This window comes from Sapajus apella, unplaced genomic scaffold (assembly GCF_009761245.1).
Source record: "Sapajus apella isolate SASKATOON/1434 unplaced genomic scaffold, GSC_monkey_1.0 scaffold290, whole genome shotgun sequence".
In the NCBI taxonomy this organism is placed as follows: Eukaryota; Metazoa; Chordata; class Mammalia; order Primates; family Cebidae; genus Sapajus; species Sapajus apella.
Genome location: NW_022437230.1, coordinates 107,302 through 119,407, shown reverse-complemented (window position 1 = coordinate 119,407; position 12,106 = coordinate 107,302). Strand labels below are relative to the sequence as shown.

At 40.8% G+C, this 12,106-nt stretch overlaps 1 pseudogene across 1 annotated transcript; it reads right to left on the bottom strand.

Moving 5' to 3' along the window:
• Positions 1-1,305: 1,305 nt before the first annotated feature.
• LOC116545568 lies at positions 1,306-2,116 on the bottom strand (annotated as a pseudogene). Its single transcript, XR_004266352.1, has one exon. The product of XR_004266352.1 is annotated as a glutathione S-transferase Mu 3-like (transcript).
• Positions 2,117-12,106: the final 9,990 nt, after the last annotated feature.

Here is a 12,106-nt window from a genome sequence, read left to right as displayed (position 1 = left end):
TATGAAGGGGCATCCAAAGCCATTGTCTATTTATGAAAAATACGTGTACTCATAGTCTTTAACACTAATCCCTCCAAATGCAAGGGAGCTGGATCCCAGGATCCCTTAACCACTGTTCTGCTCTGGATAATATTTTGGGGAAGGTGCAGGCTCGTGCTAATGTTAATTTTTGTTTTCTCCTCCAGGCTGGTAGAGTTAAGACTCAGTCACTGCCAAAGAGCTTTGCCTAGACCAGAAATCCTGAATGTTTGAATTGCTGTTTCTTCCAAGTGGGAGGAAAATTATCAGTTTCCTGGGATGGAACAAAGCCTCAGACCAACCATAAGCCTTAGATTTAAAAAAGGGGGTAAAACTGGCCACATGCATTGGCTCATACCAGTAATCCCAGTATTTTTGGAGGCTAAGGCAGGAGTATCACTTCAGGCCAGGAGTTCACGACCAACTTGGGCAACACAGTGAGACCCTTGCTCTACACAATTTAAAGAGTCATCTGGCATGGTGGCACGTGCCTGTAGTCCCATCTACTCAGGAAGGTAGGGCAGGAAGATCACTATAGCTCCGGAGTCGGATGTTGTGGTGAACTGTGAGTCCTCCAGTGTATACCAGCCTCCGCAAAACAGACAAACCCTACCTGAAAAGGGAGTAGGGGATGTGAAGACACATTCGAGCCTTGTCCTCAGCTGGGCTGCCACCGCTGCAGCCCCCTTCCAACATTTGAACCAGGATCTCTGTTGGCCACAGTACTTGTAAATCTTTGAATGCTGAATTTACTGCTAGGAGTTTGATGGAAATTTCAATGAGATAGATGAAATCAGGGAAAGTTTTAAACTGGCCTTGCATTTTGTGACTATTATATGTGGATGTATGATATTGATGGAAGGGGGCCAGCAGTTTGACTACTTAATGCAGCAGCCACAAGTAAGGGATTCATCTTTTTCCACATTCCTCACTGGATAAGTGATAGAGACAAAAGGGATGGAGGTTATGTAAACTGATTTTTACAATTTTTTCAAATTCAGGATTTCATCCTGACCATTTCTTAAACATGATGAATCTTTTCACTAAATTTATATTATAAGGTGTTTTTCTGAAAATGCTTTTGTCCCTTCTGCATACCACCCTTCCAGGGAAAAAAAAGTCTGGAGGGAAAAATCAGGATGATTAAAGGGATAAAAATTTTTCATCGTGAAATACCTCATGCTGATTTTCTAACAACTGAAGGAAACAGAAAACCTGGCACAAGAGGAGAGGCAAGGGAAGGAAGGATGACATCGGTTGTCTCTGTTTTTCTTTTCTTTCCTTTTCTTTTCTTTTTTTTTTTTTTAACCTAAATGCTATTTATCGAAAAGAGCAAAGAGAGTGCTGAGCCCTTAGGGACAGGATGAAACAAAAGCAGCTCTGCAAGTCTGCCTCCTGCTCAGCATATAGGCTTGTTGCCCCATTGGGCCATCTTGTTGTTGATGGGCATCTTGAAGAAGTTATCAGACTGTATGTAGACAGCGATTTTCTCCAAAGCCTCAAAACGGCACATGAAAGCCTTCAGGTTTGGGAACTCATCCGGGCACTTGGGCTCAAATATATGGTTCTGATCCAAGATACCATAGGTGAGAAAGTCCACATAGGTGAGCTTTTCCCCTGCAAACCATGAGAATTTCCCCAAAAACATGGAGAACTGTTTCAGTTGTCCAGGTAGCTGTTCCAAGTACTGAGGCTTCAGTTTTTTGTGGTCAGAGCTGTAACAGAGCTTTATCAGTTGTATGCAGAAATCCATTACTTGGCTCTCTACGATGTCCACTTGAATCTTTTCTTCTTCAGTCTCACCACACATGTTGTGCTTGTGAGCGATGTAGTACAAAATGGCATTGCTCTGGGTGATCTTGTTCTTCCCATCCAAGAGGTAGGGCAGATTAGGAAAGTCAAGTCTAGCTTCAATTTCACATCCAGCTCTTGTCTTCGATCATAGTCAGGAGCTTCCCCACACGTGTAATGTTTCTCCTCGTGGGAGGTATCCGCGAACTCCAGGAGCAGGCTGATGGCGTGCGCCAGCCCGCAAATAGCCGAGTACCCTAGAACCATAGACGACTCGCACAACATGATGCTAGCTTGCTAGCCTTCGAGGACTTGTCTCTGTTTTTCAAAACTGTTCCTGGAAACTCTTCACTTTCCCTCAAGAAATACGTCCCAGGCAGGCTTTCCAACCTGTTGTGAGCCAACATTGAAATCACAGTGACCGCTGAGCCCACCGGCACCTTACAAGTATTCAGGGAAATGAGTTACCAGTTGAGAGGTTAAAATGTGCAATAACACAATCTAAAAAAAAAAAACAATGATACAGGTGTGAATTCATCGAGTCTACAGAAGTAGATAAATTCATTGTACACATGATAGAAAACCCAGAACCAGAGAAGGCAGGGATTAATCAAAGCATGTGAGAAAATTGGCCAAGACGGGAGTATTACTGGAGCTCCTGTGTTTGAAAGCAGCCTTAGCAACACAGTAACAACCTGCATCTGAAAAATAATTAAATACATTAGGTGTATTAATAATACATAAGGTGTATTTAATTATATCTTATTTTCAAAACACGTGAGGGAAACACCCACACAAGGAAAAAAATATATAAACACATCTGCACTTATAGTAGAAGACTTCCGGAATCCTCCCAGCAATTGGTAGAAAAAGTGTAAAAGAAAATCAGGATATATATATATGCAGAGGGCTTGAACGACGGTATCAACCAACTTGGCCTAATAGATATTTACAGAACAACAGCAGAATATACATTCTTCACAAGTGCACATGGAATGTGCACCAAGATAGACCATATTCTGGGCCAAAAAACAAATCTCAACAAATTCTAAAGGAATGAAATGTTATAAAACATGTTTGGTGACCACAAAGAATTTGAAATAGAAATCAGTTGTAGAAAGATATCTGGAATCCATTAAATATAGAAATTTAAACAGCACTTTTAATAATGCAGGGATGAAAGAATAAATTGTAGGGAAAACTTTAAAATAAAAACATGTCAAGAAATTCAAGATGACACACTAAAGCAGTGCAAAGAGGAAAATGTATAGCATTATATCAGAAAGGAAGTACTTATATCAGAAAGGAAGAAATGTCTCAAGTCAATTACCTAAGCTTCCATGTTGAGAAACTAGAACAATAGTTGGCCAGGTGCAGTGGCTCACACCTGTAATCCCAGCACTTTGGGAGGTGAAGATGGGCAGATGACATGATACGAGGAGTTTAAGACCAACCTGGCCAACATCGCAAAACCCCATCTCTAAAAAACATACAAAACGTAACTGGGCATGGTGGTTGAGGCAGGAGAATGGCTTGAAACCAAGAGGTGGAGGTTGCAGCGAGCCAAGGTCACACCACTGCACTCCAGCCTAGATGACAGTTGTTCTGATGTCTCAGAACAACAACAACAGCAACAACAATGAAAGCGTAAATAAATAAATAAAAATAAGAAACTAGAAAAATATAATCACACTATACCCAAAGCAACAAGAAGGAAAAATTAATATAGACGTGAGGAGAAATAAATTAAATAGAAATGAGAAAATGTATAGAAAATAATCAGTGAAACCAGAAGTCGCTTCTTTGGGAGGATAAGTCAAATTAATAAACCATTATCCAGACTGATGAGACAGGTGGAGAGACAGAATACAAACCACAAATATCAGTAACTCCAGAGGGCACATCAATAGAGATCCTTCAGATATTAAATGTGTGACAGGCAACATGATGAATGCTGAATTTACTGCTAGGAGTTTGATGGAAATTTCAACAAGATAGATGAAGTCAGGGAAAGTTTTAAACTGGCCTTGCATTTTGTGGCTATTACATGTGGATGTATGATATTGATGGAAGGGGGCCAGCAGTTTGACTACTTAATGCAGCAGCTACAAGTAAGGGATTCATCTTTTCCATGCTTCTCACTGGATAAGTGATAGAGACAAAAAGGATGGAGGTTATGTAACCTGATTTTACAATTTTTCCAAATTCAGGATTTCATCCTTACATTTCTTAAACATGATGAATCTTTTCACTAAATTTATATTATAAGGTGTTTTTCTGAAAATTTATATTATAGGGTGTTTTTGTCCCTTCTGCATACCACACTTCCAGGAAAAAAAAAAAAAAAAAAAAGGCCTGGAGGAAAAAATTTGGACAATTAAAGAGATAATAGCTTTTCATCACAAAATACTTGATGCTGTTTTTCAAACAATTGGAGGAAACAGAAAACCTGGCACATGAGGAGAGGCAAGGGAGGGAAGGATGACATCGGTTGTCTCTGTTTTTCAAAACTGTTCCTAGAAACTCTTCACTTTTCCTCAACAAATACGTCCCATGCAGGCTTGCCAACCTGTTGTGAGCCAGTGTTTAAATCACACTGACCACTGAGCCCACAGTCACCTTGCAGGTATTCAGGGAAATGAGTTACCAGTAGAGAGATTTAAATGTGCAATAACACAACCTAAAAAAAAAAGGTTCAGTGTGATATAATTGAGTCTACAGAAGTAGTTAAATTCATTGTACATATGGTAGAAAACCCAGAACCAGAGAAGGGAGTGTTTAATGAAAGCATGTATAAAAATTGGCCGAGATGGGGAAATGACTGGAGCCCATGTGTTTGAACGCAGCCTGAGCAACACAGTAACAACCCACATCTGAAAAAATAATTAAATACATTAAGTGTATTAATAATACATAAGGTGATAAGGTGTATTTAATTATATATTATTTCAAAAATACGTGAGGGAAACACCCATACATGACAAAGAAGATACAAACACATCTGCACGTACAGCAGAAGACTTCAGCATTCCTCCCAGCAATTGGCAGAAAAAGTGTACAACAAAATCAAGATACATGTATGCAGAAGGCTTGAACAACTCTATCAACCAACTTGGCCTAATGGATATTTATAGAACAGCAGAATATACATTCTTCACAAGTACACATCGACTGTGCACCAAGATAGACCATATTCTGGGCCAAAAAAACAAATCTCAACAAATTCTAAAGGAACGAAATGTTATAAAACATGTTTGGTGACCACAAAGAATTGAAATAGAAATCAGTTGTAGAAAGATATCTGGGATCCATTAAATATTGGAAATTTAAACAGCGCTTTTAAGTAATGCAGGGATGAAATAATAAATTGTAGGGAAAACTTTAAAATGAAAACAGCATGTCAAGAAATTCAAGACGACACACTAAAGCAGTGCAAAGAGGATAATGTATAGCATTCAGTACTTATATCAGAAAGGAAGAAATGTCTCAAGTCAATTACCTAAGCTTCCACATGAAGAAACTAGAACAATAGTTGACCAGTCGCGGTGGCTCACACGTGTAGTCCCAGCATTTTGGGAGGTCAAGATGGGCAGATGACATGACACAAGGAGTTTAAGACCAGCCTGGCCAATATGGTAGAACCCTCATCTCTATAAAAATTACAAAACGTAACTGGGTGTGGTGGCTAAGGCAGGATAATTGCTTGAAACCAAGAGGTGGAGGTTGCAGTGAGACAAAGTCACATCACTGCACTCCAGCCTAGGTGACAGCGCCAGACTGTCTCAGAACAACAACAACAGCAACAACAACAAAAGCGTAAATAAATATATAAATAAAAATAAGAAACCAGAAAAATATAATCACACTATACCCAAAGCAAGAAGAAGGAAAAGTTAATATAGATATGAGGAGAAATAAATAGAAATGAGAAAATGTATAGAAAAAAAATCGGTGAAACCAGAAGTCACTTCTTTGGGAGGATAAGCCAAATTAATAAACCTTTATCCAGACTGATGAGAGAGGTGGAGAGACAGAGAATAGAAATTACAAATATCAGTAACTCCGGAGGGCACACCAATAGAGATCCTTCAGATATTAAATGTATGATAGGAAACATGAAGAAGAGCACTAACCAAAAAATTATTTTTTAAATGGAATGGGAAGATTCCTTGAAGGACACTAGCTAGCAAACCTCATTCCCTGAAAAGACAAAGATGACATATATAGAGTTTATATAAAAAAAAAAAAAAAAAAAAAAAAAAAAAGACAAAAGAAATTATATTCACTAAAACCAACAAAGAAATGAAACAAAATGTTTTTATTCAAATAAATCTCACATTTCTGGAGATTTCACTGGATAATTCTGCGAAACATTTGTGGAAGAAATAACATCCATTCTACACAAATTCTTTATGATAATTGAAAAGAGATCACACTTTCAAAGCATTTTACAGAGCCCGCATCAGCCTGATATCAAAACCAGACAAACATTATAAGAAAATAACATGACAGACTAATATAACTCATGTTCATAAAAGCATAGGTGTATGTTTATGCTATAATTATAGCAGTTCAAAACTAGGAATATATTAAAAATTTACAACATCACAGCCAACTGAGATTTACCCTATGACTTGAATATATATATGTCAGTTTACCAGAATGATATGGTACAAATGAGTATGCAAAACTCAATGCAATTCATATATATCATCAACAAACAATTGAAAATTGAAAATCAATACCACTTAATATAACAGCAAAAAAAAAAAAAAACCATGAAATATTTAGTGGTAATATTTAACAAAATATGTGCACGACATTTACTCGAAACCTAAAAAACACTGCTGTGAAATATTAAAGCTGGCTGAAATTTATGGAGATAATACCACATTTATGGATTGCAACACTCAAGATTGTGAATATGTCAGTTTCTCCCAAGTGAACTATAAATTGAACGTAAACACAATCAAAACCATGCAGCCTTTTGTTCCTATAAATTGACAAGCTGACCTCAAAATTTATAAGGAAAAGCAAAGGGACTAGAACAGTCTAACAGTTTTATAAAGAACAAAGAATATTGGAGGACTCATTACCTGTTTCCAATACATATTTTACAACTGTGGTAATCAGGACACTGATATTGGCATAAGAAAAGAAATAAGCCTCCAAAACTAAACCTATGTAGTCATGTTAAATTGATTTTTTCCATAAAGTCCCAAGATAATTTAGTGGGAAAGGATGTGGTATTCAGAGAATGATGGTGGAACAATTAGACATTGACATGCAAACAAATGAAACTCAGTCTTTATCTCACGCCATATACAAAAGTTAACTCAAAATGCATCATAGAACTTAAGTAAAGGCTAATGTTATGACACCTCTAGAAGGCAATGTAGGAGAATCAATGGCATAGTGTAAACAAAGGCAGACAGGATACAAAAAGCAGAAATTATGAAACAACATTCATAAACTTTTAAATTATTATATACTTATGTTTTATCCTTATCCAGTCATTAGTTACTTTTCCAAGCATTATACAAATCACATGAAGAGGTCATTAGAGTTCTGATTTCCTAGAAAAATTTCCATTCAAATTTTTCATACCAGCTCACGATGATGAAATACCAGCATTACATTTAGGCTCCACAATACCCTGTAAGGAGAGCTGAATTTTCATTATGCTAATAAAATATGTCCTCCACCTGCCCCACAGACTCAGTCCTTGAGTCTCTGAAGAAATGAAGTGATAATCAAAAGATCATCCAATGGGTCAAAAGTATTCGTGACATTGCATCTCTAGATCATGCTCCAGGGAAATGTGGGAACAGTAACAATATTAACAGCAAAACAGTAACAGCTGGAATTGATTCGAAACTGACCATATGCCAGGGACTGTCCTGACAACTGTGCATGTCTTCACACAGTCAGTGATCTAAACTGCCCCAAGAAGTAAATGAATTTACTAGTAGTATTTCCATGGGACTAATGGAGAAGGGAGTCACAGAGATGTTAAGTAACTTTCTCAGTGTCGCCCAGCAGTGAGTGGTGGAGCCACAGGTCAGAGGCATCATGAAAAACTCTACTGTGCTGCATAATTGTGCAATCAAGGGTAAGAGCCAAGGCTATTGCAAAATATTTAGAATTTTACCGCACAAGACTGCACAGGCAAGAGACATTTGATTTCTTCAGTAATATTTAAGAGAGGAACACTTGAAAGGATTGGCCTGGGTATCATTTGGAGACGGTGCCCTGAGTGTGTCATTACCATAACAGGCAGAATGTCAGTGTCAGTCTCCTCACCTGAAAGTCTTGGGTCTGTACATCACAGAACACACCAAATCTGTCCCTTCTACACCTTCACAAAGGAGAAAGAAACTGTGTAGCCGGGAAAGGAGACGATTCCCCAGCTCTACTAGTTCTCAGACATGTTCCCATGAAAGTTGGAACCCAGCATCCTTTAAAAGTGAAGATTCCACGATTCGCACCCTGTGAATCTATGTAGCATGGGAAGAATGGTGCTCTAGGATCTGGGAACTTACTGGCCAGCCTAGGGAACTTTCAGAAACCTTCTTGAATCCCTTAGGTAGGAAGACTGTCTGCAATATACTCACTCTTCCCAGGACAGTCATGATGTTGAGAAGAGTGATATCAGACCTCACAAGAACACAGGACATGACGAACTAGTGTGAGACACACCATAAGTGTAGGGCAGAGGGACTTTTGAGAAGGCCTCACAACTCCATCTGCCCTTTCTCCCTGAAGGCATCAATTTATCTCAAGTCCCTTCTCTTCATGGGTGGTGAATGGAGGGAATGTCAGAAAATAACCTTGTAGATCCCAAAATTGCATGGGCTCCTCTCAGAGACCATTGAACACACAGGATGAGAGGTGATACCAGCTATTCTGCTCCTCCCACAAGCCCTGGATTCTTTCTGGCACCATCATGTCCTTCCACGGGAGCTTAGAGCAATGCCAGGACATAGAGCCAATGTCTTCCCTTCACTAACAGACACCTGCCCCTTGCCTACGAAGGTGATCTCCTATCTCCTCCTTTCAGCTTTCCTTCTCCTGATGTCATCTGTGATCCCACAGCAGACAGCTGTCCCTGGTAGCCTGATGACCTAGCCTGGCCCCTTCCTCCTGTGTCCTATCCTGGAGAGGGCTGTCTTCACCAAGAAAGACATCAGTCCCAGGATCTCAGAGCCATGACTACCACAGAAACATCCTGACCATCAATGTCCCATGGCAGTGATTGGCCTTTGAAATAAAGCTTCACCACACACCCGAGCTGGCTCTGAAAGACTTTTTTTTATTTTTGTTGTATCTGGGATGGGTCTCACTCTGTTGCTCAGCCTGGAGTGCAGTGGACAATTCGTGGCTCACTCCCAGGCTCGAGCAATGCTTCCATCTCAGACTCCCAAGTAGCTGAGAGTACAGGCATGCTCCTCCATGCATGGTTGTTTTTAAAAATTTTTGTTGAGAAGGGATCTCCCTATGTTTCCCAGGCTGGCTTAAGCCCCCATGCCTATCCCTGAACGACTTTTTTTTTTTTTTTATCACAGAAAGCAAAGCAAGACAGAGGAGGAAGGGGCCTGTAACTCCTCCTGGGAAACATTGTGTCCTCCTCCTTGGTGCCATGTTATTTCCTTTGTAGCAAACGCAATATTCCTACTCTTTTAATGTAAATAAGAAGTTTGAGGATACTTCTTTTCAATCCTAAACTCGTGGTTTATCACGAGAATATCATATCCTACTTTGGGATATTTTGGGCTTTCCCAAGTGCAGAAGTGTTTGCTGGAATGATTGCTAGGAGCTACTGGCATTTGGGGACTGTTACAGGGAGGCGAACATCTTTTTCCAGTCTTTAATAAACTGGATTTTCCATACATGTCACTTCTCTATAAACCGAGGGAGGCTGGAATGTTGCTTCATCTGGGAAGTTATGAAAGACTTGTTGACTGCTTTGGAAAATCATATCACCGCAGCCCATTCCATTCTTGGATCCCACTCTGACACAACATTCCGGTATCAGATTGCCCTGTAGCTCTGCATGCCTGGGGGAAACAATGAGGGGAATCCAACTTACCTAGCAACAGATCTTTTCTGGAATAAGCTTTACCACACACCCAAGCTGGCCCCAAAGCACTTGCTGTTGCTGCTGTTTCAGACGGGGTCTGTTGCTCAGCCTGGAGTACAGTGGAGAAATCATGGCTGACTGCAGCCTTGACCTCCAAGGCTGAAGTGATCCTTCCATCTCAGCCTCGCAAGTAGCTGGGACAACATTCAGGCTCCAACACCCCTGGACAATTTTTTTTAGGGGTGGGGTGTCCTTATGTTTCCCAGGCTGATCTGAAACTCTGGGTTCAAGCAATACTCACACCTCGAACTCTCAATGTGCTGGGATTAGAGGCAGGAGCCACCTCGCCAATCCCTGAACCACTTTCTTATCACAGAAAGCAGGACAGAGGAGGAAGGTGCCTGCAAGCCCTCCTGGGGAACAGTGTGTCCTTCTCCATGCTACCCTGCTATTTCCTCTGTACCAACTGCAACATTCTTATTCTTTTTATGTAAATAAGAAGTTTGAGGATACTGCTTTTCAATCCTAAACTGTGGTTTATGGCCATAATATCTTCTCCCACTTTGGGGCATTTTGGAAATTTCTGGGGGCAGCTGCATTGTTGGAATGCAAGTAGCAGGGGCTGCTTCCATTTGGGGACTGAGTGTTAGAGGCAGGCAAACGTCTTTTTCCAGAGTCTTCAATAAAAAACTGGAGTTTCTATACATGTCGCTTCCTGTAAACAGAGGGAGGCCTATATGTTGCTTCATCTGGTAACGGATAAGACTTATCGACTTCTTCAGAAATCCTATCACTGCAGGGCATTTCATTCTTGGATTCCACTCCATCACAACATTCCACCAACAATTTGCTTTGTATCTGTGCATTCCTGGGGAAAATAGAATAAGGGGAATCCAAGTGATCCACAAATGTGCTCACTTCCAGGATAAGCTATTAGCTGATAGGGAAACTTAAATGGGAGATGTTGGTAATGTGATCTCTCATGAGTTGGTGAACACACTGGCTATGCCCGTTGTTATTACTGCTGTTGCAGGTGTATCTCCCTCACCAGGCTCCCAGGACCTTCCTGGAAGTCTGGAAAGAATACCCAGTAGATCTCTGTGTCCTCGGGTTGGAACAGAGAATCTCATATGCAGAAGGAGGGCAGGGATCACTTGTGGAACTGTAGTGGTCTCTACATTGTTCAATGGCAAAACCCTGAGTTACAGAAATGAGCAACATGGATGTCGGTGGATGTGAGGGGAATGCCACAATCCTCTGCATCAGGAGCCATGCAGCAGAGTGAGCGCAGCCTGCAGTACTGATCTCAGTTATGCCCTTTAAGGTCCCAGATTAAGTAGCCTACTGGTTAGTGTTCTACCCTCTGTGTGTGTGTGTGTGTGTGTGTGTGTGTGTGTGTGTGTGTGTGTCTGTGTATATGAGTGGGTGGAGAGAGAGTGATAGTGATAGATTGAGTTTGGAGACCTAGATCATGAAAGTGTTGTGACTAGCACATCAGCATCTCAGAGAGCAGGATGTCAGGCTGGACACCCAGGGAACAGATGACATGAGAGCTCAAATTCAAGGGCAGTGTACAGGAAGAACTTCATCTTGAGGAGGATCCCAGTCTTCTTCTCTGAAGGCCTTCAAGGGACTGGATGAGGCCCACCCACATTGGGGAGGGTAATTATGTTTACCCAAAGTCTGCTGATTTCAATGCCAGTTCTCATGGAAAGAAAACCCTTCACAGAGACATTTACCCTGGTCTAGTGAACATTTCTCATGTATTGTCACCTATCAAAGTTGACATAACAGCTATCTCAACATAGCCATCTTATACAAATTTTATTAATGATGAAGGGCTATCTAACAAAGATAGGTGACTTCCTAACTAAGATTCTGTCTTAACTATTTTTGTCCAGCCCAAGCGACCATTTCATGCTCAGCACGAGACCGGCTAGGAAGCTGAACAAGTCTGGCTAGGAAGCGGAAGCTGATGTGAATGCCTTCCAGGGATGAGGCAGTGGTGGGATAGTCAGGACATATATGTAAGAACAATCCCAGAGGGCACAGGTGATCCCCCTGGACATGAAGACTTTACCCTTGTTAGGGCACCCCCAGCAGGACATACAGTCGTCAGGCAGGAGCTGGCCAATGCCCCCAGTATGGCCTCCTACTGAGGGACCTTTCCCTCTAGGGATCCTCGCCCAGTCCAAACAAGTGATTTGCATCTTTGGT